General features: G+C 48.6%; 1 long non-coding RNA gene across 1 annotated transcript; it reads left to right on the forward strand.

The window, feature by feature from the left end:
- Window positions 1–239: 239 nt before the first annotated feature.
- On the forward strand, window positions 240–27992 carry LOC122936136. The gene is made up of 3 exons (XR_006388888.1): window positions 240–363; window positions 24952–25084; window positions 26109–27992. It is a non-coding gene; the product is annotated as an uncharacterized LOC122936136 (long non-coding RNA).

The following is a 27992-nucleotide window of genomic DNA, read 5'->3' on the forward strand; positions in this document are numbered from 1 at the left end:
TATATAAAAAAAAAAATAATTCCGGCAATGATTTATTCATCCACGTCGATTGAGCTCCTATGTCCTGGCAGACGCCTTTCCCCTCCTTTTTTTTTTTTCACATTTTTTGGCAGAGATTTTTTCATCCACATTGATCGATGCAAATGAAGAAATCTGTGCCGTTCATTTTTTCTTTCAGACCAGAGGCTGAACGAAAAAAAAAAAATCTCATTACCTGTATGCTCAATATAAGGAGAATTAGAGCCTACAACAACCCAAAAACCGCACCTCACTCCCCAACCTACTGCAAGCCTACGTGGCGAAACACGTGTCGAGGTTGAAGCAGTGGGGGAATCGTGTTAACATTCTACAGCAGCAACATGGGTAGGTAACTTGGTAGCTGGATCAGGGTGGGACGAGAGGCTTGTAGTTTATTGTTATATGCCATCTTCATTAGTAGTACTGCACCGTCCATTGACACCTCACAGCATCCCCGGACAGAGGTTGTGAGCAATAGTTAGGTAGTTGTTTTATACTAGGGGATCAGCAATTGCACCCGCAACTACACTTTTGTTCACGGCCTCTGGTGAATTGTTGTTCTCTGCTGTTCATGGTCACATTGTCCCCCATTGTGATTCTCCACATTGTACAGCCCTTTGTGGCTTAGTTTCCATGTCCTGTCCCTGTTGAGCATTACCTGTAATGATCATGTTATTTATATTGAATAAAATGAGATTTTTTACCTTGTAAAAATCCTTGCTCTTTTTTTGTACAATATAAGGAGAATAGCAGAAACTCCTAATGCTGGCCATACATGTAATGATTGTGGAGACCCTCAAATGCCAGGGCAGTACAAACACCCCACAAATGACCCCATTTTGGAAAGAAGACACCCCAAGGTATTCGCTGAGGGGCATATTGAGTCCATGAAAGATTGAACTTTTTGTCTCAAGTTAGCGGAAAGGGAGACTTTGTGAGAATAAACAAAAAAAATCAATTTCCGCTAACTTGTGGCCCAAAAAAAAATCTTCTATGAACTCGCCATGCCCCTCACGGAATACCTTGGGGTGTCTTCTTTCCAAAATGGGGTCACATGTGGGGTATTTATACTGCCCTGGCATTTTAAGGGCCCAAAAGCGTGAGAAGAAGTCTGAATCCAAATGTCTAAAAATGCCCTCCTAAAAGGTACTCTTTGGAATTGTGGCCCCTTTGCGCACCTAGGCTGCAAAAAAGTGTCACACTTTTGGTATCGCCGTAGTCAGGAGAAGTAGGGCAATGTGTTTTGGGGTGTATTTTTACATATACCCATGCTGGGTGAGAGAAATATCTCTGTAAAATGAGAACTTAAAAAAATTGGAAAAGTTGTCTTTTACAGAGATATTTATCTCACCCAGCATGGGTATATGTAAAAATACACCCCAAATCGCATTGCCCTACTTCTCCTGAGTACGGCGATACCACATGTGTGACACTTTTTTGCAGCCTAGGTGCGCAAAGGGGCCCAAATTCCAATGAGTATCTTTACGATTTCACAGGGCATTTTTTACGCATTTGGATTCCAAACTACTTCTCACACTTTAGGTCCCCTAAAATGCAAGGGCAGTATAAATACCCCACAAGTGACCCCATTTTGGAAAGAAGACGCCCCAAGGTATTTTGTGAGGGGCATGGCGAGTTCATGTAAAATGTTATTTTTTGTCACAAGTTAGTGGAATATGAGACTTTGTAAGAAAAAAAATTAAAATAAAAAATAAATCATTTTCCGCTAACTTGTGACAAAAAATAAAAACTTCCATGAACCCACTATGCCCATCAGCGAATACCTTAGGGTGTCTACTTTCCAAAATGGGGTCATTTGTGGGGTATTTCTACTGTCTGGGCATTGTAGAACCTCAGGAAACATGACAGGTGCTCAGAAAGTCAGAGCTGCTTCAAAATGCGGAAATTCACATTTTTGTACCATAGTTTGTAAACGCTATAACTTTTGCGCAAACCATTAAATATACTCTTATTGCATTTTTTTTTCAAAGACTTGTAGAACAATAAATTTAGTGAAAAATGTATATAGAAATGTGTTTTTTTAGAAAAATGTTACAACAGAATGTGAAAAATGTCATTTTTTTGCAAAACTTTCGGTCAATTTTGATTAATATCAAAAAAAGTTAAAATGTCAGCAGCAATGAAATACCACCAAATGAAAGCTCTATTAGTGAGAAGAAAAGGAGGTAAAATTCATTTGGGTGGTAAGTTGCATGACCGAGCGATAAACGGTGAAAGTAGTGCAGTGCAGAAGTGTAAAAAGTGGTCTGGGCATTAAGGGTGTTTAAGCTAGGGGAGCTGAGGTGGTTAACAGTGACCTCCACAGTATCCGCCCCTTTAACAGTGACTAGAGTTGAGCGGACACCTGGATGTTCGGGTTCGACGGGTTCGGCCGAACTTAGGAAAAAAGTTCGAGTTCGGGACCCGAACTTGACCCCGAACCCGAACCCCATTGAAGTCAATGGGGACCCAAACTTTTGAGCATTAAAATGGCTGTAAAAATGTCATAGAAAGGGCTATAGGGCTGCAAATGCCAGACAAATGTGGTTAAGAGCATGGCAAGTGCTCTGCAAACAAATGTGGATAGGGAAATGACTTTAAATAACATAACATACGTAAAAAATAATAAAAATAATCTTGATCTAGGAGGACCAAGTCCATATGGAGTAGGAGGTTGAGGAGGCGGTGGAAGTGGCTGTGGAGGAGGAGGAGGTAGCCTACACTGCTTTTTAGTTTAAAATGTATTTTAATTTTTTTAAATTAGGATACACCCCAAAACATTGGGAAATATAACCCTCCAGTCGTGCTTAACACACGTTCAGACAATACACTGGCTGCAGGGCAGGCCAGCACCTCCAAGGTGTAAAGGGCAAGCTCAGGCCATGTGCCCAATTTGAAGACCCAGAAGTTGCAGGGGCTGACCTCTGTCAGTTAGGGATGAGCGAACCCGAACTGTATAGTTCGGGTTCATACCGAATTTTGGGGTGTCCGTGACACGGACTCGAACCCGTCACTCTGCTCTGATCAGTGTAGGGAGAGGTTGCAGCTGCGACGTTAGGGCGAGATTAGGCAGTGATTAACTCAGCAAAAACACTTAATTCAGTGATCGATCTACAGCTGTGGATCATTGAACTGCTGCTGATTGCCCACTGTTTTTAGGCTGCCCAGAGCGTTTTTATGTCACTTTTTTCTTGCGTGATCGGCGGCCATTTTGTGTCTTGTGGTGCGCCAGCACAAGCTGCCACCAAGTCCATTTAACCATCAATAGTGTGGTTATTTTTTTGCTATATCCTACATCAGGGGCTTGGCTGTGCTTGCTATTTTATTGAGGGGTGAAATACAATTGCCAAAATAGCAGTACCCTAAATCTGGTGTTTCAGCTGTGGCTAGCCAATTGTAATACTGTCTGCTGTCTGGCAAAGGATACATTTTTGTTCTGGGTTGAAATACAATTCCCAAGTTAGCAATTCCCTAATTCAGTGGTTTCTGCTGTATCAGGCCAAGTTTAAATCTATCCATAAAAGGGTATATTAGATTGAAGGTGCGGAAAGTGTCATCCCCAATAACTTCACACGCTACCGTGCATTTCCAAGTCTAATTCTGTCCGTAAACGTATACCTGTCATCCAGCGCCTAAATACTAGGCCTAAAATTTATATTCAGCTAAATCTGTGTTTATTGCTGAGGCTGGTCAATTCATTTAGTGTCTGCCAAAGCACAGTTTTTCTTCTGGGTTGAAATACAATTCCCAACTTAGCAATTCCCTAAATCAGTGGTTTCTGCTGTATCAGGACTACTTTAAATCAATCCATAAAAGGGTATATTAGATTGAAGGTGCAGATAGGCTCATTCTCAATAACTTCAACACGCTACTGTGCATTTCCAAGTCTAATTCTGTCCGTAAACGTATACCTGTCATCCAGCGCCTAAATACTAGGCCTACAATTTATATTCAGCTAAATCTGTGGTTACTGCTGTGCCTTTATTAGTGTAATTTGGTACCTAAATAGATAGCCAGATAGTGTTAGGTGTCTGTAAAAAAAGGCCTGAATTTGAATTCAATACATTGGGCCAATTTTTTTTTTTCTTATTGTGGTGAACAGTAACAATGAGGAAAACATCTAGTAAGGGACGCGGACATGGTCGTGGTGGTGTTAGTGGACCCTCTGGTGCTGGGAGAGGACGTGGCCGTTCTGCCACAGCCACATGTCGTAGTGAACCAACTACCTCAGGTCCCAGTAGCAGCCAGAATTTACAGCAATATTTGGTGGGGCCCAATGCCGTTCTAAGGATGGTAAGGCCTGAGCAGGTACAGGCATTAGTCAATTGGGTGGCCGACAGTGGATCCAACACGTTCACATTATTTCCCACCCAGTCTTCTGCAGAAAGCGCACAGATGGCGCCTGAAAACCAAGCCCATCAGTCTGTCACATCACCCCCATGCATATCAGGGAAACTGTCTGAGCCTCAAGTTATGCAGCAGTCTCTTATGCTGTTTGAAGACTCCGCTGGCAGGGTTTCCCAAGGGCATCCACCTAGCCCTTCCCCAGCGGTGGAAGACATAGAATGCACTGACGCACAACCACTTATGTTTCCTGATGATGAGGACATGGGAATACCACCTCAGCATGTCTCTGATGATGACGGAACACAGGTGCCAACTGCTGCGTCTTTCTGTAGTGTGCAGACTGAACAGGAGGTCAGGGAGGAAGACTGGGTGGAAGACGATGCAGGGGACGATGAGGTCCTAGACCCCACATGGAATGAAGGTCGTGCCACTGACTTTCACAGTTCGGAGGAAGAGGCAGGGGTGAGACCGAGCCAACAGCGTAGCAAAAGAGGGAGCAGTGGGCAAAAGCAGAACACCCGCCGCCAAGAGACTCCGCCTGCTACTGACCGCCGCCATCTGGGACCGAGCACCCCAAAGGCAGCTTCAAGGAGCTCCCTGGCATGGCACTTCTTCAAACAATGTGCTGACGACAAGACCCGAGTGGTTTGCACGCTGTGCCATCAGAGCCTGAAGCGAGGCATTAACGTTCTGAACCTTAGCACAACCTGCATGACCAGGCACCTGCATGCAAAGCATGAACTGCAGTGGAGTAAACACCTTAAAAACAGGGAACTCACTCAGGCTCCCCCTGCTACCTCTTCTGCTGCTGCCACCTCGGCCTCTTCCTCCACCTCTGGAGGAACGTTGGCACCTGCCGCCCAGCAAACAGGGGATGTACCACCAACACCACCACCACCTCCGTCACCAAGCGTCTCAACCATGTCACACGGCAGCGTTCAGCTCTCCATCTCACAAACATTTGAGAGAAAGCGTAAATTCCCACCTAGCCACCCTCGATCCCTGGCCCTGAATGCCAGAATTTCTAAACTACTGGCCTATGAAATGCTGTCATTCAGGCTGGTGGACACAGACAGCTTCAAAAAGCATATGTCGCTTGCTGTCCCACAGTATGTTGTTCCCAGCCACCACTATTTCTCCAAGAGAGCCGTGCCTTCCCTGCACAACCAAGTATCCGATGAAATCGAGTGTGCACTGCGCAGCGCCATCTGTGGCAAGGTCCACCTAACCACAGATACGTGGACCAGTAAGCACGGCCAGGGACGCTATATCTCCCTAACTGCACACTGGGTAAATGTAGTGGCAGCTGGGCCCCAGGCGGAGAGCTGTTTGGCACACGTCCTTCCGCCGCCAAGGATCGCAGGGCAACATTCTTTGCCTCTTGTTGCTTCCTCCTCCTATTCGGCTTCCTCCTCCTCTTCTTCCACCTGCTCATCCAGTCAGCCACACACCTTCACCACCAGCTACAGCACAGCCCGGGGTAAACGTCAGCAGGCTATTCTGAAACTCATATGTTTGGGGGACAGGCCCCACACCGCACAGGAGTTGTGGCGGGGTATAGAACAACCGACTGACGAGTGGTTGCTGCCGGTGAGCCTCAAGCACGACCTGGTGGTGTGCGATAATGGGCGAAATGTCGTTGCAGCTCTGGGACTAGCCGGTTTTACGCACATCCCTTGCCTGGCGCATGTGCTGAATTTGGTGGTGCAGAAGTTCATTCACAACTACCCCGACATGTCAGAGCTGCTGCATAAAGTGCGGGCCGTCTCTTCGCGCTTCCGGCGTTCACATCCTGCCGCTGCTCGCCTGTCTGCGCTACAGCGTAACTTCGGCCTTCCCGCTCACCGCCTCATATGCGACGTGCCCACCAGGTGGAACTCCACCTTGCACATGCTGGACAGACTGTGCGAGCAGCAGCAGGCCATAGTGGAGTTTCAGCTTCAGCACGCACGGGTCGGTCGCACTGAGGAATAGCACCACTTCACCACCAATTGACTGGGCATCCGTGCGAGACCTGTGTGCCCTGTTGCGCTGTTTCGAGTACTCCACCAACATGGCCAGTGGCGATGACGCCGTTATCAGCGTTACAATACCACTTCTATGTCTCCTTGAGAAAACACTTAGGGCGATGATGGAAGAGGAGGTGGCCCAGGAGGAGGAGGAGGAGGAGGAAGAGGGGTCATTTTTAGCACTTTCAGGCCAGTCTCTTCGAAGTGACTCAGAGGGAGTTTTTTTGCAACAGCAGAGGCCAGGTACAAATGTGGCCAGCCAGGGCCCACTACTGGAGGACGAGGAGGACGAGGATAAGGAGGACGTGGAGGAGGATGAGAATGAAGCATGGTCACAGCGGGATGGCATCCAACGCAGCTCGGGCCCATCACTGGTGCGTGGCTGGGGGGAAACGCAGGACGATGACGATACGCCTCCCACAGAGGACAGCTTGTCCTTACCTCTGGGCAGCCTGGCACACATGAGCGACTACTTGCTGCAGTGCCTGCGCAATGACAGCAGAGTTGTCCACATTTTAACGTGTGCGGACTACTGGGTTGCCACCCTGCTGGATCCACGGTACAAAGACAATGTGCCCACCTTACTTCCTGCACTGGAGCGTGATAGGAAGATGCGCGAGTACAAGCGCACGTTGGTAGACGCGCTACTGAGAGCATTCCTAAATGTCACAGGGGAACAAGTGGAAGCCCAAGGCGAAGGCAGAGGAGGAGCAAGAGGTCGCCAACGCAGCTGTGACACGGCCAGCTCCTCTGAGGGCAGGGTTAGCATGGCAGAGATGTGGAAAACTTTTGTCAACACGCCACAGTGCACCACCACCTGATACGCAACGTGTTAGCAGGAGGCAACATTTCACTAACATGGTGGAACAGTACGTGTGCACACCCCTCCACGTACTGATTGATGTTTCAGCCCCATTCAACTTCTGGGTCTCTAAATTGTCCACGTGGCCAGAGCTAGCCTTTTATGCCTTGGAGGTGCTGGTCTGCCCGGCGGCCAGCGTTTTGTCTGAACGTGTATTCAGCACGGCAGGAGGCGTCATTACAGACAAACGCAGCCGCCTGTCTACAGCCAATGTGGACAAGCTGACGTTCATAAAAATGAACCAGGCATGGATCCCACAGGACCTGTCCATCCCTTGTCCAGATTAGACATTAACTACCTCCCCTTAACCATATATTATTGTACTCCAGGGCACTTCCTCATTCAATCCTATTTTTATTTTCATTTTACCATTATATTGCGGGGCAACCCAAAGTTGAATGAACCTCTCCTCTGTCTGGGTGCCGGGGCCTAAACATATCTGACAGTGGCCTGTTCCAGTGTTGGGTGACGTGAAGCATGATTCTCTGCTATGACATGAAGACTGATTCTCTGCTGAGTTGCTGACATGAAGCCTGAATCTCTGTTATGGGCCCTCTCTCCTCTGTCTGGGTGCCGGGGCCTAAATTATATGACAATGGACTGTTCCAGTGTTGGGTGACATGAAGCATGATTCTCTGCTATGACATGAAGACTGATTCTCTGCTGACATGAAGCCTGAATCTCTGTTATGGGACCTCTCTTCTCTGCCTGGGTGCCGGGGCCTAAATATCTGACAATGGACTGTTCCAGTGTTGGGTGACAGGAAGCATGATTCTCTGCTATGACATGAAAACTGATTCTCTGCTGAGTCGCTGACATGAAGCCTGAATCTCTGTTATGGGACCTCTCTCCTCTGTATGGGTGCTGGGGCCAAAATTATATGACAATGGACTGTTCCAGTGTTGGGTGACATGAAGCATGATTCTCTGCTATGACATGAAGACTGATTCTCTGCTGACATGAAGCCTGAATCTCTGTTACGTGACCTCTCTCCTCTGCCTGGGTGCCGGGGCCTAAATATCTCACAATGGACTGTTCCAGTGTTGGGTGACGTAAAGCATGATTCTCTGCTATGACATGAAGACTGATTAACTGCTGAGTCGCTGACATGTAGCCTGAATCTCTGTTATGGGACGTCTCTCCTCTGTCTGGGTGCCGGGCCCTAAATTATATGACAATGGACTGTTCCAGTGTTGGGTGACGTGAAGCATGATTCTCTGCTATGACATGAAGACTGATTCTCTGCTGACATGAAGCCTGAATCTCTGTTATGTGACTGTCATGGAACCATGAACCAGACGTACAACAAGAGATGGGTGGAAATAAGAAGGCTTTATTGAAAATCAAGCCGTAGCTAAAGTCCAAACGGATGGCTAAACCGAAGCAGGGTCTTGCGTAGACGGAGGTCAGGAACCAGGAGGGTAGTCAGACAAAGCCAGGATCAGGAACCAACGGGTTAGTCAGACGAAGCCAGGATCAGGAACCAACGGGGTAGTCAGACGAGGCCAGGATCAGGAACCAGAAGCAGCAGCAGTCTTGAAGCATGTGCACACAGGAGGACCAAGCAAGGAACTGAAGCCACAGACCTTCTATATATATGAGCTAGGCATCCAGCTCCTCCCAGTGGGAAGGAGGAGCCGCAGGGTGGGAGGCTACAAGAAACCAAGAAACCAAGATGGCCGCCAGCACATGTCAAACGAAGGAGAACAGTGAGAAGGTAAGACCATGACAGTACCTCCCCCTCAAGGGCCCCTCCTCCGCGGAGTAAGGAACGGTTTCAGAGGGAAGCGTGCGTGGAAGGCTCGGAGCAACGCAGGAGCATGGACATCTGCGGAGGGAACCCAGGAACGCTCCTCTGGACCATAACCACGCCAATGGACCAAAAACTGCAACCGACCGCGGACCAGGCGTGAGTCCAGGATATTGCTCACCTCATATTCCTCACGATTGCCCACTTGGACCGGACGGGGCCGAGGAACCGAGGAAGTGAAACGATTACACACCAATGGCTTCAACAGGGAGACATGAAACACGTTGGAGATCCGCATGCCAGGAGGAAGCGCAAGGGCATAGGCTACCGGGTTTACCCTGTGAAGCACTCGGAAGGGACCAACAAAGCGAGGCGCCAGCTTGGGAGTGGGCACTCGAAGGTTGAGGTTGCGGGTGGACAACCATACACGGTCTCCGACCTGGTAGGAAGGAGCGGGCGCTCGTCTGCGATTAGCCTGGAGTCTCTGGCGTTGCGCAGAGACCTCAAGGGACCTCTGGATCTGTACCCAAGAAGTACGTAGGACGGAAAGGTGATCCTCCACAGCCGGAGTATCCTGGGGAGAGAATACCTCCGGTAACACGGCAGGTTGGAACCCATAATTGGCCATGAAGGGAGACGTCCCAGAGGAAGAGTTCACCGCCGTGTTCCTGGCAAACTCAGCCCAAGGCAAGAGGTCAACCCAATTGTCTTGGTGATCGGAGACATAGCAACGAAGGAATTGCTCCAAGGCCTGATTGGATCGTTCTGCGGCCCCATTGGACTGAGGGTGATAGGCCGAGGAGAAAGAGAGATGAATCCCCAACTGGGAGCAAAAGGCACGCCAGAACCTGGACACAAACTGACTCCCCCGATCCGACACAATCTCCTTGGGCAAACCGTGCAACCGGAAGACCTCCCTGGCAAAAATCGAGGCCAACTCTTGTGCAGAGGGTAACTTCTTGAGAGGAACACAGTGGCACATTTTGGAAAACTGATCCACAATCATGAGAATGACCGTATGGCCTCGGGATGCAGGGAGGTCCACAATGAAATCCATCCCCAGGTGTGACCATGGACGCTCCCCGGTGGCTATGGGTTGCAAAAGGCCCAACGGAAGGTGCCGAGGGGACTTACTCTGGGCACAAACGGAGCATGCCGCTACATATGCGGCGATGTCGGAACGTAGAGAAGGCCACCAGAACAGACGTGAAACCGCCCAGGACAGCTGATTCTTTCCAGGGTGCCCCGCGGCCTTGGAGTTATGGTAGGTTCGCAACAACCGAGTGCGCAACTCCTCAGGCACAAAACATCTGCCGTTGGGTCTCCCAGAGGGAGCACCAGATTGAGCCGCCAAAATCTGCTCACCCAGAGGAGAGGTCAGGCTGGTGCGAATAGCGGCCAGGATCTGATTCGGGGGTATGACCGTAGTCGGAATCGACTCCTCCCCGGACAGCTCGGAGTACTGCCGTGATAAGGCATCCGCTCTGATGTTCTTGGAGCCGGGTAGGTAGGAGACCACGTAATTAAAACGTGACAAGAACAGAGCCCATCTGGCCTGACGTGGTGTCAATCTCTTGGCCTCAGAGAGGTAGGTCAGATTCTTGTGGTCCGTCAGGATGAGAACCGGAACCACCGAGCCCTCGAGCAAGTGCCTCCATTCTTTAAGGGCCTGCACGATGGCCAATAACTCCCTGTCACCAATCTGATAGTTGCACTCCGCGGAAGACAGTTTCCGGGAGTAAAACCCACAAGGAAGCAGAGGATCCCTCTGGTGTTCTACGCTGAGACAGGAGGGCGCCTACTCCTGTCTCAGACGCGTCCACCTCGAGGACAAAAGGCAACCCAGGGTTGGGATGCGACAGAATCGGAGCCGACACAAAGGCGGACTTTAGAGCCTCAAAAGCTCGGATGGCCTCGAGCGGCTAGACCTGAGAATTACTGCCCTTCCTGGTCAGATCCGTGAGAGGCTTGGCTAGCATGGAAAAGTCCCTGATGAACTTCCGATAATAATTGGCGAAGCCCAAAAAGCGCTGCAGGGCACGAAGCCCACTGGGCTGGGGCCACTGTAAGACAGCCGAAACCTTCTCAGGATCCATGGAGAACCCCTCAGCGGAAATGATGTAACCTAAGAAGGTTACCTGGGATCGGTGAAATTCGCATTTCTCAAGCTTACCGAACAGCTTGTTCTTTCGTAAGCGTTGCAACACTCGTCTGACATCCAGAATGTGGGCCTCCATGGATGCAGAATATACCAAGATGTCATCCAAATAGACCACCACACACTGCTGCAACAGGTCACGGAAAACATCGTTGATGAATTCCTGGAAGACTGCAGGCGCATTGCACAACCCAAAGGGCATAACCAAGGATTCATAATGACCGGTCCTGGTGTTAAACGCGGTCTTCCACTCATCGCCCGCCTTGATCCTTACCAGGTTATATGCCGCCCTCAGGTCGAGTTTGGTAAAGACCGTGGCCCCTTTGAGGCGATCGAACAGCTCGGAAATCAAGGGTATCGGGTAAGCGTTCTTGATCGTGATGCGATTGAGACCCCTGTAGTCGATGCAAGGCCTCAACTCACCGCCCCTCTTTTTCACAAAGAAAAATCCAGCCCCTGCCGGGGACGAGGATTTGCGAGTGTGTCCGCGTGAAAGCGCCTCCCTCACGTACTCCTCCATGGCCTCATTCTCCGCTACCGACAGTGGATAGACTTTGCCACGAGGAGGAACGGCACCAGATTGTAACTCTATGGCACAATCGTATGGGCGGTGCGGAGGTAGGGAAACCGCACGCACCTTATCGAATACATCCCGGTACTCCTCGTATTCAGGAGGCAACAGAGAGTCCGAGGAAGTACACAGCAACTTGACAGGCCCATGGATGCAACTAGCCCCACACTGCGGTGACCACGAGAGGATCTCGGCCGATCTCCAATCGAAAGTCGGATTATGCTTCTGGAGCCAGGGGTACCCCAAGACCACCGAGTAGTGTGGAGACGAAATAACCTGGAGACAGACCGACTCTCTGTGAACGGCACCAATGGCCATCCCCACTGGAAGGGTCTCCTGAGTCACGTGTGGCGGCAGAAGGGGTCTGCCGTCTATCGCCTCAAGAGCCAGTGGGGAACCTCGAGGCTGCAGAGGAATGGAATTGGCGGCAGCGAACACACTATCAATGAACAAACCACCAGCACCAGAGTCCACCAACGCCTGGGTCGTCACCGAGCCCCCGACCCAGGAGAGGACAACAGTAATCAGTGGTTTGTCAACACGGGAAACCGGGGACGAGGAGACTCCACCCAAGATCTGCCCCCGACAGGATCTCAGGTGCGAGCGTTTCCCGGACGGTTCGGGCATGCCAACCGAAAATGCCCACCGAGACCACAGTACATGCATCGGCCCTCGCGTCTCCGGAGTACCCTCTCCCCCTCGGACAGGCGAGCAAACCCCAGCTGCATGGGTTCACCCCCAGACCAGTCATCCCCAGGAGGCGTGGGAGGAGAGGGAGGCACGGGTGGGACAGCAAACGTAGGCGCCAATCTGTTAGAAGGCCTCCGCAGGCTCTCCTTAAAGGAAGGTCTCTCCCTGAGTCTGGTGTCAATCAAAATCAGGAAAGAAATAAGGGACTCGAGCTCCACTGGTAGGTCCTTGGCTGCAACCTCATCCTTCAAGGCATCCGAGAGACCATGAGAGAAAGCAGCGACCAGAGCCTCATTATTCCAGCCCACCTCTGCTGCCAGGGTACGAAACTCAATGGCGTATTCAGCTACGGATCGTGAACCCTGTCTGATGGACATAAGGAGCTTCGCAGCAGAGGCAGCACGAGCCGGCACATCGAATACCTTCCGAAGAGAAGCAACAAAACCGGAAAACTCGGCAACCACCGGATTGTTGTTCTCCCATAAAGGGCTGGCCCAGGCCAAGGCCTTGTCCGAGAGCAGCGAGATCAAGAAGCCCACCTTTGATCTCTCAGTAGGAAAGGCATGTGGCAGCAACTCGAAATAAATGGCCACCTGGTTAAGGAAACCTCGGCACTGAGTTGGCTCTCCCCCAAAGTGCTGTGGAAGGGGGGCAGAACCGGTCATACCCCGAAACACCGCAGGCGCAGCAACAGGTGTCGGGGTAGACTCTGGCGCAACAACCGGAGCGGCAGTAGGAGCGGGCCCAGGAGCGACAACCGACCCATGGGCAACGGAAGCTAAATGAGCCGTGCGTTCAAGCAGGGTTTGTAACGCCACAGCGAACCGACCCAACAGGTGATCCTGCTGATCAAGTCTGGCAACCAGCGTAGGTAGCGAGGATGGCCCTGTACCGTCAGAATTCATGGCTTGGTCCTAATGTCATGGAACCATGAACCAGACGTACAACAAGAGATGGGTGGAAATAAGAAGGCTTTATTGAAAATCAAGCCGTAGCTAAAGTCCAAACGGATGGCTAAACCGAAGCAGGGTCTTGCGTAGACGGAGGTCAGGAACCAGGAGGGTAGTCAGACGAAGCCAGGATCAGGAACCAACGGGGTAGTCAGACGAAGCCAGGATCAGGAACCAACGGGGTAGTCAGACGAGGCCAGGATCAGGAACCAGAAGCAGCAGCAGTCTTGAAGCATGTGCACACAGGAGGACCAAGCAAGGAACTGAAGCCACAGACCTTCTATATATATGAGCTAGGCATCCAGCTCCTCCCAGTGGGAAGGAGGAGCCGCAGGGTGGGAGGCTACAAGAAACCCAGAAACCAAGATGGCCGCCAGCACATGTCAAACGAAGGAGAACAGTGAGAAGGTAAGACCATGACAGTGACCTCTCTCCTCTGCCTGGGTGCTGGGGCCTAAATATCTCACAATGGACTGTTCCAGTGTTGGGTGACAGGAAGCATGATTCTCTGCTATGACATGAAAACTGATTCTCTGCTGAGTCGCTGACATGAAGCCTGAATCTCTGTTATGGGACCTCTCTCCTCTGTATGGGTGCTGGGGCCAAAATTATATGACAATGGACTGTTCCAGTGTTGGGTGACGTGAAGCCTGATTCTCTGCTATGACATGAAGACTGATTCTCTGTTATGGGACCTCTCTCCTCTGCCTGGGTGCCGGGGCCTAAATATCTGACAATGGACTGTTACAGTGGTGGGTGAAGTGAAGCATGATTCTCTGCTATGACATGAAGACTGATTCTCTGCTGACATGAAGCCTGAATCTCTGTTATGGGACCTCTCTCCTCTGCCTGGGTGCCAGGGCCTAAATATCTGACAAAGGACTGTTCCAGTGTTGGGTTACGTGAAGCCTGATTCTCTGCTATGACATGAAGACTGATTGTCTGCTGACATGAAGCCAGATTCTCTGTTATGTGACCTCTCTCCTCTGCCTGGGTGCCGGGCCCTAAATATCTGACAATGGACTGTTACAGTGGTGGGTGACGTGAAGCATGATTCTCTGCTATGACATGAAGACTGATTCTCTGCTGAGTCGCTGACATGAAGCCTGAATCTCTGTTATGGGACCTCTCTCCTCTGCCTGGGTGCCGGGGCCTAAATATCTGACAATGGACTGTTCCAGTGTTGGGTGACGTGAAGCATGATTCTCTGCTATGACATGAAGACTGATACTCTGCTGAGTCGCTGACATGAAGCCTGAATCTCTGTTACGGGTCCTCTCTCCTTTGTCTGGGTGCCGGGGCCTAAATTATATGACAATGGACCGGCTTAAGGGTCTGCTCTTTACCCTCCGAAATTTGTGGGTATAGCCTATGGCCCTTTCACAGAGCTTATACAATTTGACCCCATACCGGGCGCGCTTGCTTGGGATGTATTGTTTGAAACCAAGGCGCCCAGTAAAATGTATAAGGGACTCGTCTACGCAGATGTTTTGCTCAGGGGTATACAAATCTGCAAATTTGTTGTTGAAGTGGTCTATGAGGGGCCGAATTTTGTGGAGCCGGTCAAAAGCTGGGTGGCCTCTGGGACGAGAGGTGCTGTTGTCGCTAAAGTGCAGGAAACGCAGGATGGCCTCAAATCTTGCCCTGGACTTGGCAGCAGAGAACATGGGCATGTGATGGATTTGGTTCGTGGACCAATATGACCGCAATTCATGCTTTTTGGTTAGACCCATGTTGAGGAGAAGGCCCAGAAATATTTTTAATTCGGAAACTTGGACGGGTTTCCACCGGAAAGGCTGGGCATAATAGCTTCCCGGGTTGGTGGCTATAAATTGAGTGGCATTCCAATTTGTTTCTGCCACGACTATGTTCAAGAGCTCCGCAGTCAAGAACAGCTAAAAAAAATCCCAGTGCCGAACCTATCTGAGCTGTCTCAACCCGAACTCCAGACTGGGCGGTGAAAGGGGGAACTAATGGTGCGGCTGAAGTTGGGGACTGCCAATCAGGGTTTGCCAGCACCTCAGGGACTCTAGGGGCTCTACGGGCCTGTCTGTGCGGTGGCTGCGATGGGGTAACTACTGCATGTGCCACCGTACCAGCTTTAACTGCCCTTCTGGTGCTCGCCACTTCACCATGTTGTACGGCAGTGCTGGTACTAGGTCCAGGGTGGGCTGCGCTGCTGGTGTATGCCTCACCACGTAATCCAACAGCGCCAGCCCCACTCTGCTGCCCTTGAAGAGGATCCTGCGCAACCTGTGGTCTAGCAACACGGTGCCGGGTACGCCTGGTGGTATCAGGGACCTCAACCTCCTCGTCCGAACTTTGGGTCAGACTGCCACTGCTTTCTAAAGGTTTATATTCTGACCCGCTGGATTCGTCAGATGAGGATTCCAATTCCTCATCCGACTGGGTCAGAAGCCATTAGGCCTCTTCAAAAGAATACCCCTTGTTTGCCATTTGGTCAACTAAATTTAGGGGGTATTCCCTGAGACTTCCCAAGAAATAAAGCAAGCCTGTCTTACAAATGGGAGGCTAGCGAAGTCCCGGAAGCCGCAACGATTGATAAAAAATATCAAAACTGATTTTTTTTTTATCGCTGCAGTGCTTGTGAAGTGATTGTGCAGTGATAAAAATAAAAAATTTGTCACTGCGGCGGGGCGGGCGTGGGTGAACGCATGTGTAGGCGACCGTTCAGGCCTGATCGGGCAAACACTGCGTTTTGGGTGGAGGGCGAGCTAAGGTGACACTAATACTATTATAGATCTGACTGTGATCAGTTCTGATCACTTACAGATACTATAAAAGTACAAATGCTGATTAGCGATACGCTAATCAGCCAATCGGTGACTGTGGTGCATTGGGCTCGGCCCTAAACGATCGCTAACTACCTAACCAATGGGCCTAAACTATCCTACAACACGTCTGTAAAGCATCTTGTCCTTGCCGGCGTGGTCGTGGTAGGAGGAGGATTACTTTCACCTCCTCCGCTGTTAGATTCCCGTTGTGCTGTGACATCACCCTTATACGCTGTGTAAAGCATACTTTTTAATTAATTTTGGAACTGCTGCATCCTTTCCAACTTCCAATAATTCGGTAACATTTCCGCCACTTTCTGCTTATACCGGGGGTCTAGTAGCAAGGCCACCCAGTACAGGTCGTTCTCTTTCAGCCTTTTTACACGAGGGTCCCTCAACAGGCACAACAGCATGAAAGACCCCATTTGCACAAGGTTGGATGCCAAGCTACTCATGTCCCGTTCCTTGTCCTCTCTGATCTCACTGAAGGTCTGTTCTTCCCCCCAGCCACGTAGAACACCACGGGTACCAGATAGGTGACAACGAGCACCCTGGAATGCCTGCTGTGGTTGGTCTTCCTCCTCCTCAAAGCCACATTCCTCCTCTGACTCCTGTTCCTCAGACTCCTCTTCCAGCATTGCAGCAGGCCTAGCAAGCAATGCTGATGAGGCTGTTTCTGGTGGTAATGGTGACCACAACTCTTCCTCATTACGCTCATCTATGGCCTGATCCAGAACTCTTTGCACGGCACGCTCCAGGAAGAAAACAAATGGGATGATGTCTCTGATGGTGCCTTCGGTACGACTGACTAGGTTTGTTACCTCCTCAAAAGGACACGTGAGCCTACAGGCATTGCGCATGAGCGTCCAGTAACGTGGCAAAAAAATACCAGGCTCCGCAGAGGCTGTCCTAGCACCCCGGTCATAAAAATACTTGTGGACGGCTTTCTCTTGTTGGAGCAGGCGGTCGAACATTAGGAGTGTTGAATTCCAACGTGTCGGGCTGTCGCAAATCAAGCACCTCACTGGCATTTTGTTTAGCCGCTGAATATCTGAAAAGTGCCCCATATTCGTGTAGGAACGCCTGAAATGGCCACACACCTTCCTGGCCTGCTTAAGGACCTCCTGTGAGCCTGGGTACTTATGCCCAAAGTGTTGTACTATCAGATTCAACACATGTGCCATGCAGGGCACATGTGTCAACTTGCCCAAATTCAATGCCGCCAACAAATTGCTTCCGTTGTCACACACCACTTTGCCGATCTCCAGTTGGTGCGGAGTCAACCACTGATCCACCTGTGCGTTCAGGGCGGACAGGAGTGCTGGTCTGGTGTAACTCTCTGCTTTCAGGCAAGTCAACCCCAAGACGGAGTGACACTGTCGTATCCGGGGATCTGGGGGTGTGCAGCTGATATGGAGCAAGACGAAGCAGCAGAAGAGGACTCAGATGAGGAGGTTAGCGAAGAGGATGGAGTAGGAGGAGTAGAGGAGGTGGCAGCAGGCCTGCCTGCAAGTTGTGGCGGTGTCACCAACTCCTCTGCAGAGCCACGCATTTCATGCTTGGCAGCCGTCAGCTGGTTCACCCAATGTGTAGTGTAAGTGCTTTGCAGACCAGGTATCAGTGGTCAGATGGATCCTTTCCCCAACACTGTGTGCCAGACATGCCATGACTTCCTTTTTCACAATAGAGTACAGGTTGGGATTGTCTTTTGTGAAAAGAAATTTCGGCCGGGTACCTTCCACTGCGGTGTCCCAATAGCTACAAATTTTTTGAAGGCCTCAGACTCCACCAGCTTGTATGGTAAAAGCTGGCGGGCTAAGAGTTCCGACAAGCCAGCTGTCAGATGCCGGGCAAGGGGGTGACTCTGTGACATTGGCTTCTTACGCTCAAACATTTCCTTGACAGACACCTGAATGTGGGCAGATGAGCAGGAACTGCTCAAGGCGAAAGCGGAGTGGCAGGTGGTTGAGAGGGGGCAAGGAGGACAGCAGTGGTTGACATGGCTGAAGATGCTGGACCAGGAGGAGGATGGTGGCTTTGAGTTTGTGTGCTGCTTGTACTCGTCATCATGTGTTGATCCCATAGGCTTTTATGATGTGAGATCATGTGCCTTCGCAAAACAGTTGTACCTAGGTGGGTGTTGGACTTCCCACGACTCTGTTTCTTTTGACACAGGTTGCAAATGGCATCGCTATTATCAGAGACAGACACACAAAAACAATGCCACACTGCTGAGCTTTGCAATGACGGCATTCTGGTGGTGGCAACAGCATGCGTTGATTGGTGTGCTGTCTGGCTGAACCCGGGTGCCGATACATGCTGTCTGACTGTGCCACTAGCTCCTTGCGACGACCTCCTCCTGCTTACAACTCGTCTCCTCCTCCTCTCTGTCTCCCCATCTGACCTTTCCCCCTGTTCTTCTTCTCTTCGAGCGGGCACCCACGTGGCATCCACGGACACATCGTCATCATCAACCGCTTCACTTGTATCTGACAACTCAGCAAAGGAAGCAGCAGCGGGTACAACATCATCATCATCACACCGTACGTCCATGTGTGTAATGCTGCCTGACTGAGACATATCCCTGTTATCTCCATCTTCTGGCAATAATGGTTGCACATCACTAATTTCATCCAACTGATGTGTAAATAACTCCTCTGAGGGATCAAATGAAGCAGCTGTGGTGGTAGTGTTGGTGGTGGCGGCAGGCCGGCGAGTGGTAACTTGAGAGGTGCCCGAAGCTGAGCTGGAGTAGGGTGGTGCGTCAAGGTTCCGAGCGGAAGCTGTAGAAGATTGGGTGTCCTGTGTAAGCCAGTCAACTATGTCTTCAGAACTTTTCGAGTTCAGGGTACGTGGCCCCTGAACACTGGGCATTATTCTAGGGCCAAAAGAAATCACAGCACCATGACGGCCCCTGCGGGGTGGCCTGCCTCTGCCTGTCATTTTTTTTAGATTAGTTGTACTATGCATGCAAGCTACTGTGACATTAGATATGAGTAGTGGCACTGTACACTGGCAGTAGTTGGCACAGTACACGCTGATGCTGTAGGCCTGACACACACGATTGCAGCCAAGTAACTGCAATTATATTACAGTCAAAATTGCAATATTTTTTTTAATGTAATCTACTGTGACACCAGATATGAGTGGTGGCACTGTGCACTGGCAGTAGTTGGCACAGTACACGCTGAAGCTGTAGGCCTGACACACATGCTTGCAGCCAAGTAACTGCAATTATATTACAGTCAAAATTGCTGGTTTTTTTAATGTAATCTACTGTGACACAAGATATGAGTGGCACTGGTGGCACTGTGCGCTGGCAGTAGTTGGCACAGTACACGCTGACACTGTTGGCCTGACACACACCTGCAGACAACTAACTGAAATTATATTACTGTCAAAAAAGTTTTGTGTTTTTTTTAAATGCAAGCTACTGTGACACCAGATATAAGTGGTGGCACTGGGCAAGTGGGCACAGTATATGCTGTGGGCCTGACACACACGCTGGCAAGCAATTGCAATTAGATTACAGAGGGAAAAAAAAAGCAGACTGATGTACTAACCCTAAAAAGGGCTTTTTGGGGTGCTGTCCTTACAGCAGATCAGATGAGTCTATCAGGACTGTAGTGGACACTGAATACACTGCCCTAGCTATCGATTTCCCTATTAGATCAGCAGCAGCTGCACTGTCCCTCCTCTCACTAAGAATGCAGCTTCCGAATTAATCTAAGGTGGGAGGGTCTGCTGCTGATTGGCTGGAATGTTTCTGCTGACTGTGAGGTACAGGGTCAAAGTTTGCTCAATGATGACAAATAGTGGGAGGACCGAACATCACATATGTTCGTCCGCTGCGGCGAACGCGAACAAACGATGTTCGCTGGGAACTGTTCGCCGGCGAATAGTTCGGGACATCTCTAATCAGCACTGTGCCTGGGAATACCAAACTATGATGTTGGTTTTAATCTGTTTTGCCTTGAAAATATAGGACATGCGAAAGGTGTGTTGACTCAGTTGCATAGGAGTAATCATCGCCCACTAGGCTACTACTCGGTACAGTTGAATGTGGTAGCTAGGGTTGCCCCTCTTGTGTGTGGGCAATTGCTGCCCGTGCATTACTGACTGTAAAGGTTGCTGACATAGTCCTTGATCATGCATTGATAATTTATTTGCCTCATGCTGTTCAAGAACTATTGTCACAAACAAGAATTTGTCATTTGTCAATGGCTAGGCTGACAAAGTATTAGGTAGCCCTTCTTATACCTCCGAACATAACAATCAAGATGTGTACTTTAAAAAGGGGAAGGGAAGTGACAGAAAAAACACCATCCTGGCACTGCACACATACCAAAAAAGTAACAAGCGTATCTAAATACAGTGTAATTACAGCATGTTTAAACAATGGTAAATGAGTCAGAGTTATTTATATAAGAGATGAGTCTCGGCAATGCTAACCACATTGCCTAAGGTGTTAAACATTCTAGCACAAGGAAATACATAAACTGGGATTAATGTAAAATAGTAACCAGGTGGAAAAATAACCCGAAACCAGCAAAGCTAGAGAAGAGACTCACCTCAAATAGGTGGTGTGCAGAAATGACCAGGATGGCTCTACCCCGACTAGCGTTTTGGCGTGCCTTCGTCCGGGGGTAACGCCATAACTGTGAACCACATATTTAAATACTAGTCCCACCAATCAGATGCAGGTTTAAACATAATCATAATTTTCATCACATGCGTGTGTATCGGCGCGCAGAGTTCCAGTCACCACCGGCCGGCGCCCCGCCACCACGCCCCCAAGCACATGACAAAGTCATGTGATGTGACGGGCTTGTTCTGAATCATTTCGACCTATCTACTCTTGAACTGCAATTGTCTTCCTTGGACCTTTTTTCCTGCTGTGGCGAAACCAACCTCGCCACGGTGTTTTGGAGGGGGCTGTTTAAAAGCCTCTTGCCTCAGGATTATGGCCCATGCTAACTTTTAAACCCCTGAACCTATTCAAGTGAATTTTGGATAGGTTTGTCCCCCAAGTTATACTGTTTAAATTGATGTATATTATATGTATGGACAATGTAACCTCACAAAGTTGTAACAATTTATAATAAGTGTAACTTGTCAGCTTGGGAGGAATATGCTGGGTGTGGTTCTATTGTCCCATTGTGTGTTTAAATGGTGATGTCTGTCCTGTTGTCTCCACATGTGTATTGGCGATCTCCCTTTGTCCTGAGAGATAATTGGATTGCCTTCGGTTGTCTCTGGGACAGAGAGGAGGAAACCATGATGCATTGTGGGGATATGTTGTATCTGTTCTGTGTCGCAGTCTCCCTTCTGGTCCTCTAGGGGGCGGGAACGATTGGTTGCTGTACTTGCATTGTGTGTGTTGTAAGGTATTGATTGGTTGGATTTCAAAACCCTGTGGGCAGTACTATGTATATTTCTTATGAATAAAAGAATCTGTACCTGAAGTACAGTCAGAGCACTGCTTGACCCTCAACACGGAGCCTTGTCTCGTTATTGGGGGGATTCCATGTATGCTGTTGGAGACTGATTGCCAGGAGTGTAAGCCGATTGTACGCTTTTCCTGTTCGTCTGCTGACAGCTATTTGCGAGGTTCCAGTTTGGAGTGCTATTTTGTATCCAGTTCGGGAGGTTGGTGTTCTGCAGTAGCTGTGCCTGTCTCTCAGAAAGGGGCATATCGCCTAAACGGATTTTAACCCCTTGTCTGCTGAAACGGTCCGTTACATTGGTGGCAAGCAGCGGGATCATTCCTACAGCCAGAAGGACAGCTACAGGAGACACCATTTCTGTGGATTCTACAATTTAAGGGCAACGCATGTCCCAGTACAGCAACCCTAAAAGCAACAGGATGGAACCAGCAGTGTTATACGAGGAGGAGGACCTGGATGGCCGGGATGCATTAAGGAAAGGCATCTGGTACCAGGCCCTGGATAATGTACAATACCAGCGGGGTGAGAGTCTCCCCAGTGAAGAGCAGCGGTTGCAGAAGCAAGTGGCCCTGCGGATGCCCTTCCTGGGAGAGCAGCCCCTGGAGGAATGGGTGAAGGAACTAGAGCACCGGGTATGGCAGGAGCTATGGCTGGAGGATGCCTACCAGGCGCTCTGGTGGTATATGGCACAGTATATACCCTGGACAGCTGAGCATGACAAGCCAGAGGGAGAGGAGTTTGATGGTCCTGGCTTGTTATGGGAGTCCTTTGCAGAGCCTGACTTCGGGAGCCCTGCACAGTCCAGACTTCAGGACATTTTCTACGAGAGGGAGGCTAGGCAGAATTGGGATGACCCCCATGAGGTAGAGAAAGACCTGGCTCACCTAGCAACCCTGGAGTGGGAACTGGAGAAGGACTACCAAGATCTCTTCCACTCCATTGGGAAGGCTCAGCAGGACAGCAAAAAGTCAGACCCAGGTCCAGAGCCCTTCAGCTGGGAGGATATTGTGGATGTTTACTGGGAAGAACCCCAGGTGGCCGGTGGAGATGGGACCGAGGTCTCTCCACCGGTCCTGCAGGGAATTGGGAGCCTAGTCTCCATTCCCCAGCGGCAGGCTGAGTTACAGGGGGCAGAGGTAGTTGTTCCTGCCCCCCAGCAGCAGCATGATTTTTGGGGAATTGGGAGCCCAGTCTCCATTCCCCAGCGGCAGGCGGACTTACAGGGGGCAGAGACAGTCGGTCCTGTCCCCCAGCGGCAGAGTGTCCTACAGGGAATAGAGAGCCCAGTCTCCTTTCCCCAGCAGCAGGACACTGTATTGGGAGCGGAGGCGGTCGGTCGCCCTCCCCAGCGGCTGGAAGTATGTATGGAAGAGGAGCTCGTTACCCCCTCTCCCCAGCGGCAGCTTAACGCACCAGGGGGAGACAGTAAGCCCCACAACAGTGCAAATGGGACCGTGGTCTCTGCACTTACAGCACAGGGGGTAGGGACAGTCGGTCCTGCCCCCCAGCAACAGGGCTGTTTAGCCAAAGGGGAGACAGTCGGTTTCTCCCTCCAACAACCAGACTCCAACCAGGCTTCTTCCGTGGTAGTGCTGGCACCAGGGCAGAGTACCACTGATACCTGCCCACAAAGCAACCTCCACTCCAAGCCAGGGAGCAACTCAGAGACCGGGAGTACCAGCTACCAATATAACCTTGGTGGATTCACTGGACAGAGACAGGCTACTAAATTCAACAGGTCCAGTATTGGGTTGTGGGTGGGCTGCCAGACTAACTCAGGTACCAACCGGCGTGAGGTCAGGTATCTGGTTAGTCTTCCCTGGGGGGGGGGAGATGTGTGGCGAAACCAACCTCGCCACAGTGTTTTGGAGGGGGCTGTTTAAAAGCCTCTTGCCTCAGGATTATGGCCCATGCTAACTTTTGAACCCCTGAACCTATTCAAGTGAATTTTGGATAGGTTTGTCCCCCAAGTTATACTGTTTAAATTGATGTATATTATATGTATGGACAATGTAACCTCACAAAGTTGTAACAATTTATAATAAGTGTAACTTGTCAGCTTGGGAGGAATATGCTGGGTGTGGTTCTATTGTCCCATTGTGTGTTTAAATGGTGATGTCTGTCCTGTTGTCTCCACATGTGTATTGGTGATCTCCCTTTGTCCTGAGAGATAATTGGATTGCCTTCGGTTGTCTCTGGGACAGAGAGGAGGAAACCATGATGCATTGTGGGGATATGTTGTATCTGTTCTGTGTCGCAGTCTCCCTTCTGGTCCTCTAGGGGGCGGGAACGATTGGTTGCTGTACTTGCATTGTGTGTGTTGTAAGGTATTGATTGGTTGGATTTCAAAACCCTGTGGGCAGTACTGTGTATTTTTTTAATGAATAAAAGAGGCTGTACTTGAAGTACAGTCAGAGCACTGCTTGACCCTCAACACGGAGCCTTGTCTCATTATTGGGGGGGATTCCCTGTATGCTGTTGGAGACTGATTGCCAGGAGTGTAAGCTGACTGTACGCTTTTCCTGTTCGTCTGCTGGCAGCTATTCGCGAGGTTCCAGTTTGGAGTGCTATTTTGTATCCAGTTCGGGAGTTTGGTGTTCTGCAGTAGCTGTGCCCGTCTCTCAGACAGGGGCATATCGCCTAAACGGATTTTAACCCCTTGTCTGCTGAAACGGTCCGTTACACCTGCATATCCACGTTTAGGGACAATATGAATTTTCTTTATGAATTTTCTTTCTTTTTTATTCATTTTTTGTGATTACTTTCCACCGTGGTATTATGTGGCATCCCTTATGTTTATTGTTTATTTTTTATTTACAAATTTTCTCATTAATTCATTTTTATTTTTCCATTTTTATTGATTCATCATACCTTTTTATCACTTTAACTTCACTATTTCACTTTATTTGTTTATTTGCATCATGAAAATCATGTTTTAAATGTATTTTGCACATTCATATTTCACACTATATGTATGTATGATATGAAATGATCTCTTGCACATTCCCCCCCCCCCTTTTTTTATATATAATGAATTATATGTTGGTTCCTATTTATTATTATTATTATTATTATTTTTTTTTTTTTCTATGTTATTTTCATTTATTATTTTTTGTATTTATTGATTTATAATCATATATTTTGTGCAATCATGGGTCGTATTTGTCCAAGAAAGAATGAACACTTTTAATTATTTATTTATACATTATATTTGGGTATACAAAAGCAAGTATCTTTGTACAATTGTAGGTTTATTTGTCTAAAAAGTATGAATATTCTTGATGCGAATCGTCAGTGGCAGTGATTAATTCCTGACAATTGAATACTATTGTATGTTCTTCTTTTCCTCAACAGCGCTGCGCCCAACACCTCTCGCCTGTGCGTCCACAAGCTGAGACCGTCACTTGGGGGTGTGGTGGCAGGACGCCGGCCGGGAGGAGAGTGGGGCGCGATTTGACCGGAACTCCGCACGCTGATACACACGCAGGTGATGAATATTATGATGATGTTTAAACCTGCATCTGATTGGTGGGACTAATATTTAAATATGTGGTTCACAGTGATGGTGTTACCTCTGGACGAAGGCACGCTGAAACGTGCGTCGGGGTAGCGCCATCCTGGTCATTTCTGTACATTACCTATTTGAGGTGAGTCTCTTCTCTAGCTTTGCTGGTTCCGGGTAATTTTTCCACCTGGTTACTATTTTACATTAATCCCAGTTTATGTATTTCCTTGTGCTAGAATGTTTAACATATTAGGCAATGTGGTTAGCATTGCCGAGACTCATCTCTTATATAAATAACTCTGACTCATTTACCATTGTTTAAACGTGCTGTAATTACACTGTATTGAGATACGCTTGTTACTTTTTTGGTATGTGTGCAGTGCCAGGGTGGTGTTTTTTCTGTCATTTTCCTTCCCTTTTTTAATGACATACTTTTTTTAATCATGTTACAATAAATATATATATATATTTGTATAATGGTACTGTGGGAACTCAATTTTTCTGTTTTTGCTGGATATACTCGGGAGTTCTACCGAGTTATTTGATTAGGTGTCCCATTACCTTGTCCTTAATTTTTGGGTGGGTACTTACCCCCTTTTGTAATAGAGTCATTCATGGTCTGTTTTTCTATTAAAATGTGAAGTTGCACGTAGTGCAATAAAATACTCTAATCACTGCCGATTAGCGCAATAGCGAATATATTGCAGCACTTGACTCTATCTGCATATAAAGCTATTGCAATGTTGTGCCGTGCCAACAATTTTCTTCAGTTTCAGGAAACTTATACCAGCTTGAAAAATGTAGCCAAAGTGACCCACACCTGTATTTCGCATTGCGAATTCGCATTGCGTTATTTTTACATTGCCGATTTATCACATTCAATAAAATAATCTCAAATTCTCTAAATTTGCGAATATATGACAAATATTCTACAAAATATTCGTGAAATATTGTGAATTCGAATATAGCCCCTGCCTCTCATCACTAGACATAGTGCCTCTTGTAGGGGAGGTGGATCTGGATGTGCTCCAGAAATTTCAAGAGTGAACTCTGAAGCAGGAAAAAGAAGAGTCGGTAAGAAGAGAGGCTGAGAAGAATCTGGAGGGTTTGTATGCTGTAAATGGTAAACTTTGGCTTCCTAGGGCACTATACCCAATGATGTGTGCCTTATCCCATGGCCTCCCCCAGCAGTCCAAAGAAGCAATGGTGAGTCTGCTAAATCAAGGATGGGTGGCCCCAGGTTTCAACAATGTCGCTGCAAAGTTTGTTTAAGGGTGCATGGTCTGTGCTTGCCATAACATAGGGGGGACAGTTAAGGTGCCCCCCAAGCTGCACTCCAAAGCCCTTATACCCGTTCCAGAGGCTGCAGATTGACTTCATTCAACTTCTAAAGGTATACATATATGAGTATGTTCTGGTATGTGTGAACCTCTTCTCAGGGTGGCCTGGCCAACAGTTAAGGCTAATGCAAAGACTGTAGCGAAAAAGCTCTTATCTGAGGTAGTGTGTAAATTTGGGGTTCCAGAATTAATCGAAAGTGATAGAAGAACTAATTTCACTTCAGAAGTATTACAAGAGATACTTCATGCTCTAGGTATAGAGCAAGCATTTCACAGACTGCAAAGTAGCGGCAAGGTAGAACGCCTAAAGGGAACTTTCAAGTTAAAGATCCAGAAGGCCAGAAACAGGAAAGCCATGAACTGAATGTTAGCCTATAGCATTGTACTCAGTCAGAGTGACCCCCCCCCCCCCCCCAAGAAAACACAGTTAAGTCCATATGAGGTATTGTTTGGCACTGCTCCAAGGACAGGCCTATATTTTCCCCAACAGCTTCAGGCTATTCATTCTAGCATGACACAGTATGTGGGAGCATTGTACAGGAGATTGCAGCAGACTCACAATCATGTTTTCAGTTCCATTTCAGATCCTTCTTCACTGGAAGGGACTCATGCGATGAAACCTGGAAATTGGGTTACGGTCAAAAGGCATGTGAGAAAGGCTTTGGATCCTCAGGTTGATGGGCCATTCCAAGTCCAGCCAACTATACCCACCTCTGTGAAATTGGAGGGAAGACCAACGTGGATCCACGCCTCACACTGCAAGAAGTTGAGTCTGGGAAAATAATAAAAAAATACAGTGATAAACGACCAAACTCCTCCCACACAAGTGATGGTCACTATGGCTCCGATTTTCCCAGAACCTTTCCACTACAAATGCACATACTGTGGAAAGAAGGCTGTGGAAAACCTAACTGATTGCATATATTGTATATATATTAAAGGACTCAATGACTGACAAATTGGGCTCACTCTCATAGTGCACCTTTCAAGGTGTGGATTCCACCGGTTGTGTAGGTCCAGGGTTAGATAGAAAAGATGACTCCTGTAAAAGACCCTCTGGATGGATGCTTGACATCCCACAATTTGGAGAGATTTAGTATTTTCCCACTTTGTGTAGGCAGGACGATCTTAAAGTTGTCTTTGGTTGTCGGCAGGGAGATAGGGAGGGCGTCACAGACAGTGGAATAATGATAAAAAGAGGGGAATAATGTGAGAGTTATGGTCCATACATTTACTGATTATACGGATATTTCATATTAATTAATTTATATAGTTGTATTGCTTGATTCAGTGTGAGCTTTAAACTTATCATATTCCTATGTCTTGTGACTGGTCTAGCTGAGGATGTCTCCAGTAAAGTTGTTTGTCAGTACGTGCCATGTCAGCATAATATGAGGAGAAGGGAGTATTTCATACAACCATGAAGAAGATTGGGAAATGTATCTTTTGGTCAAATTTGTCCTTATGTTCCAACAAATTCTAGGAAATGTTATTCAAATGAAGGACACAGATGTCCACAATATGTGTCCAAGTTGGATTCAGTTCCTGGG

This window comes from Bufo gargarizans, chromosome 4, assembly GCF_014858855.1.
Source record: "Bufo gargarizans isolate SCDJY-AF-19 chromosome 4, ASM1485885v1, whole genome shotgun sequence".
NCBI lineage: Eukaryota > Metazoa > Chordata > Amphibia > Anura > Bufonidae > Bufo > Bufo gargarizans.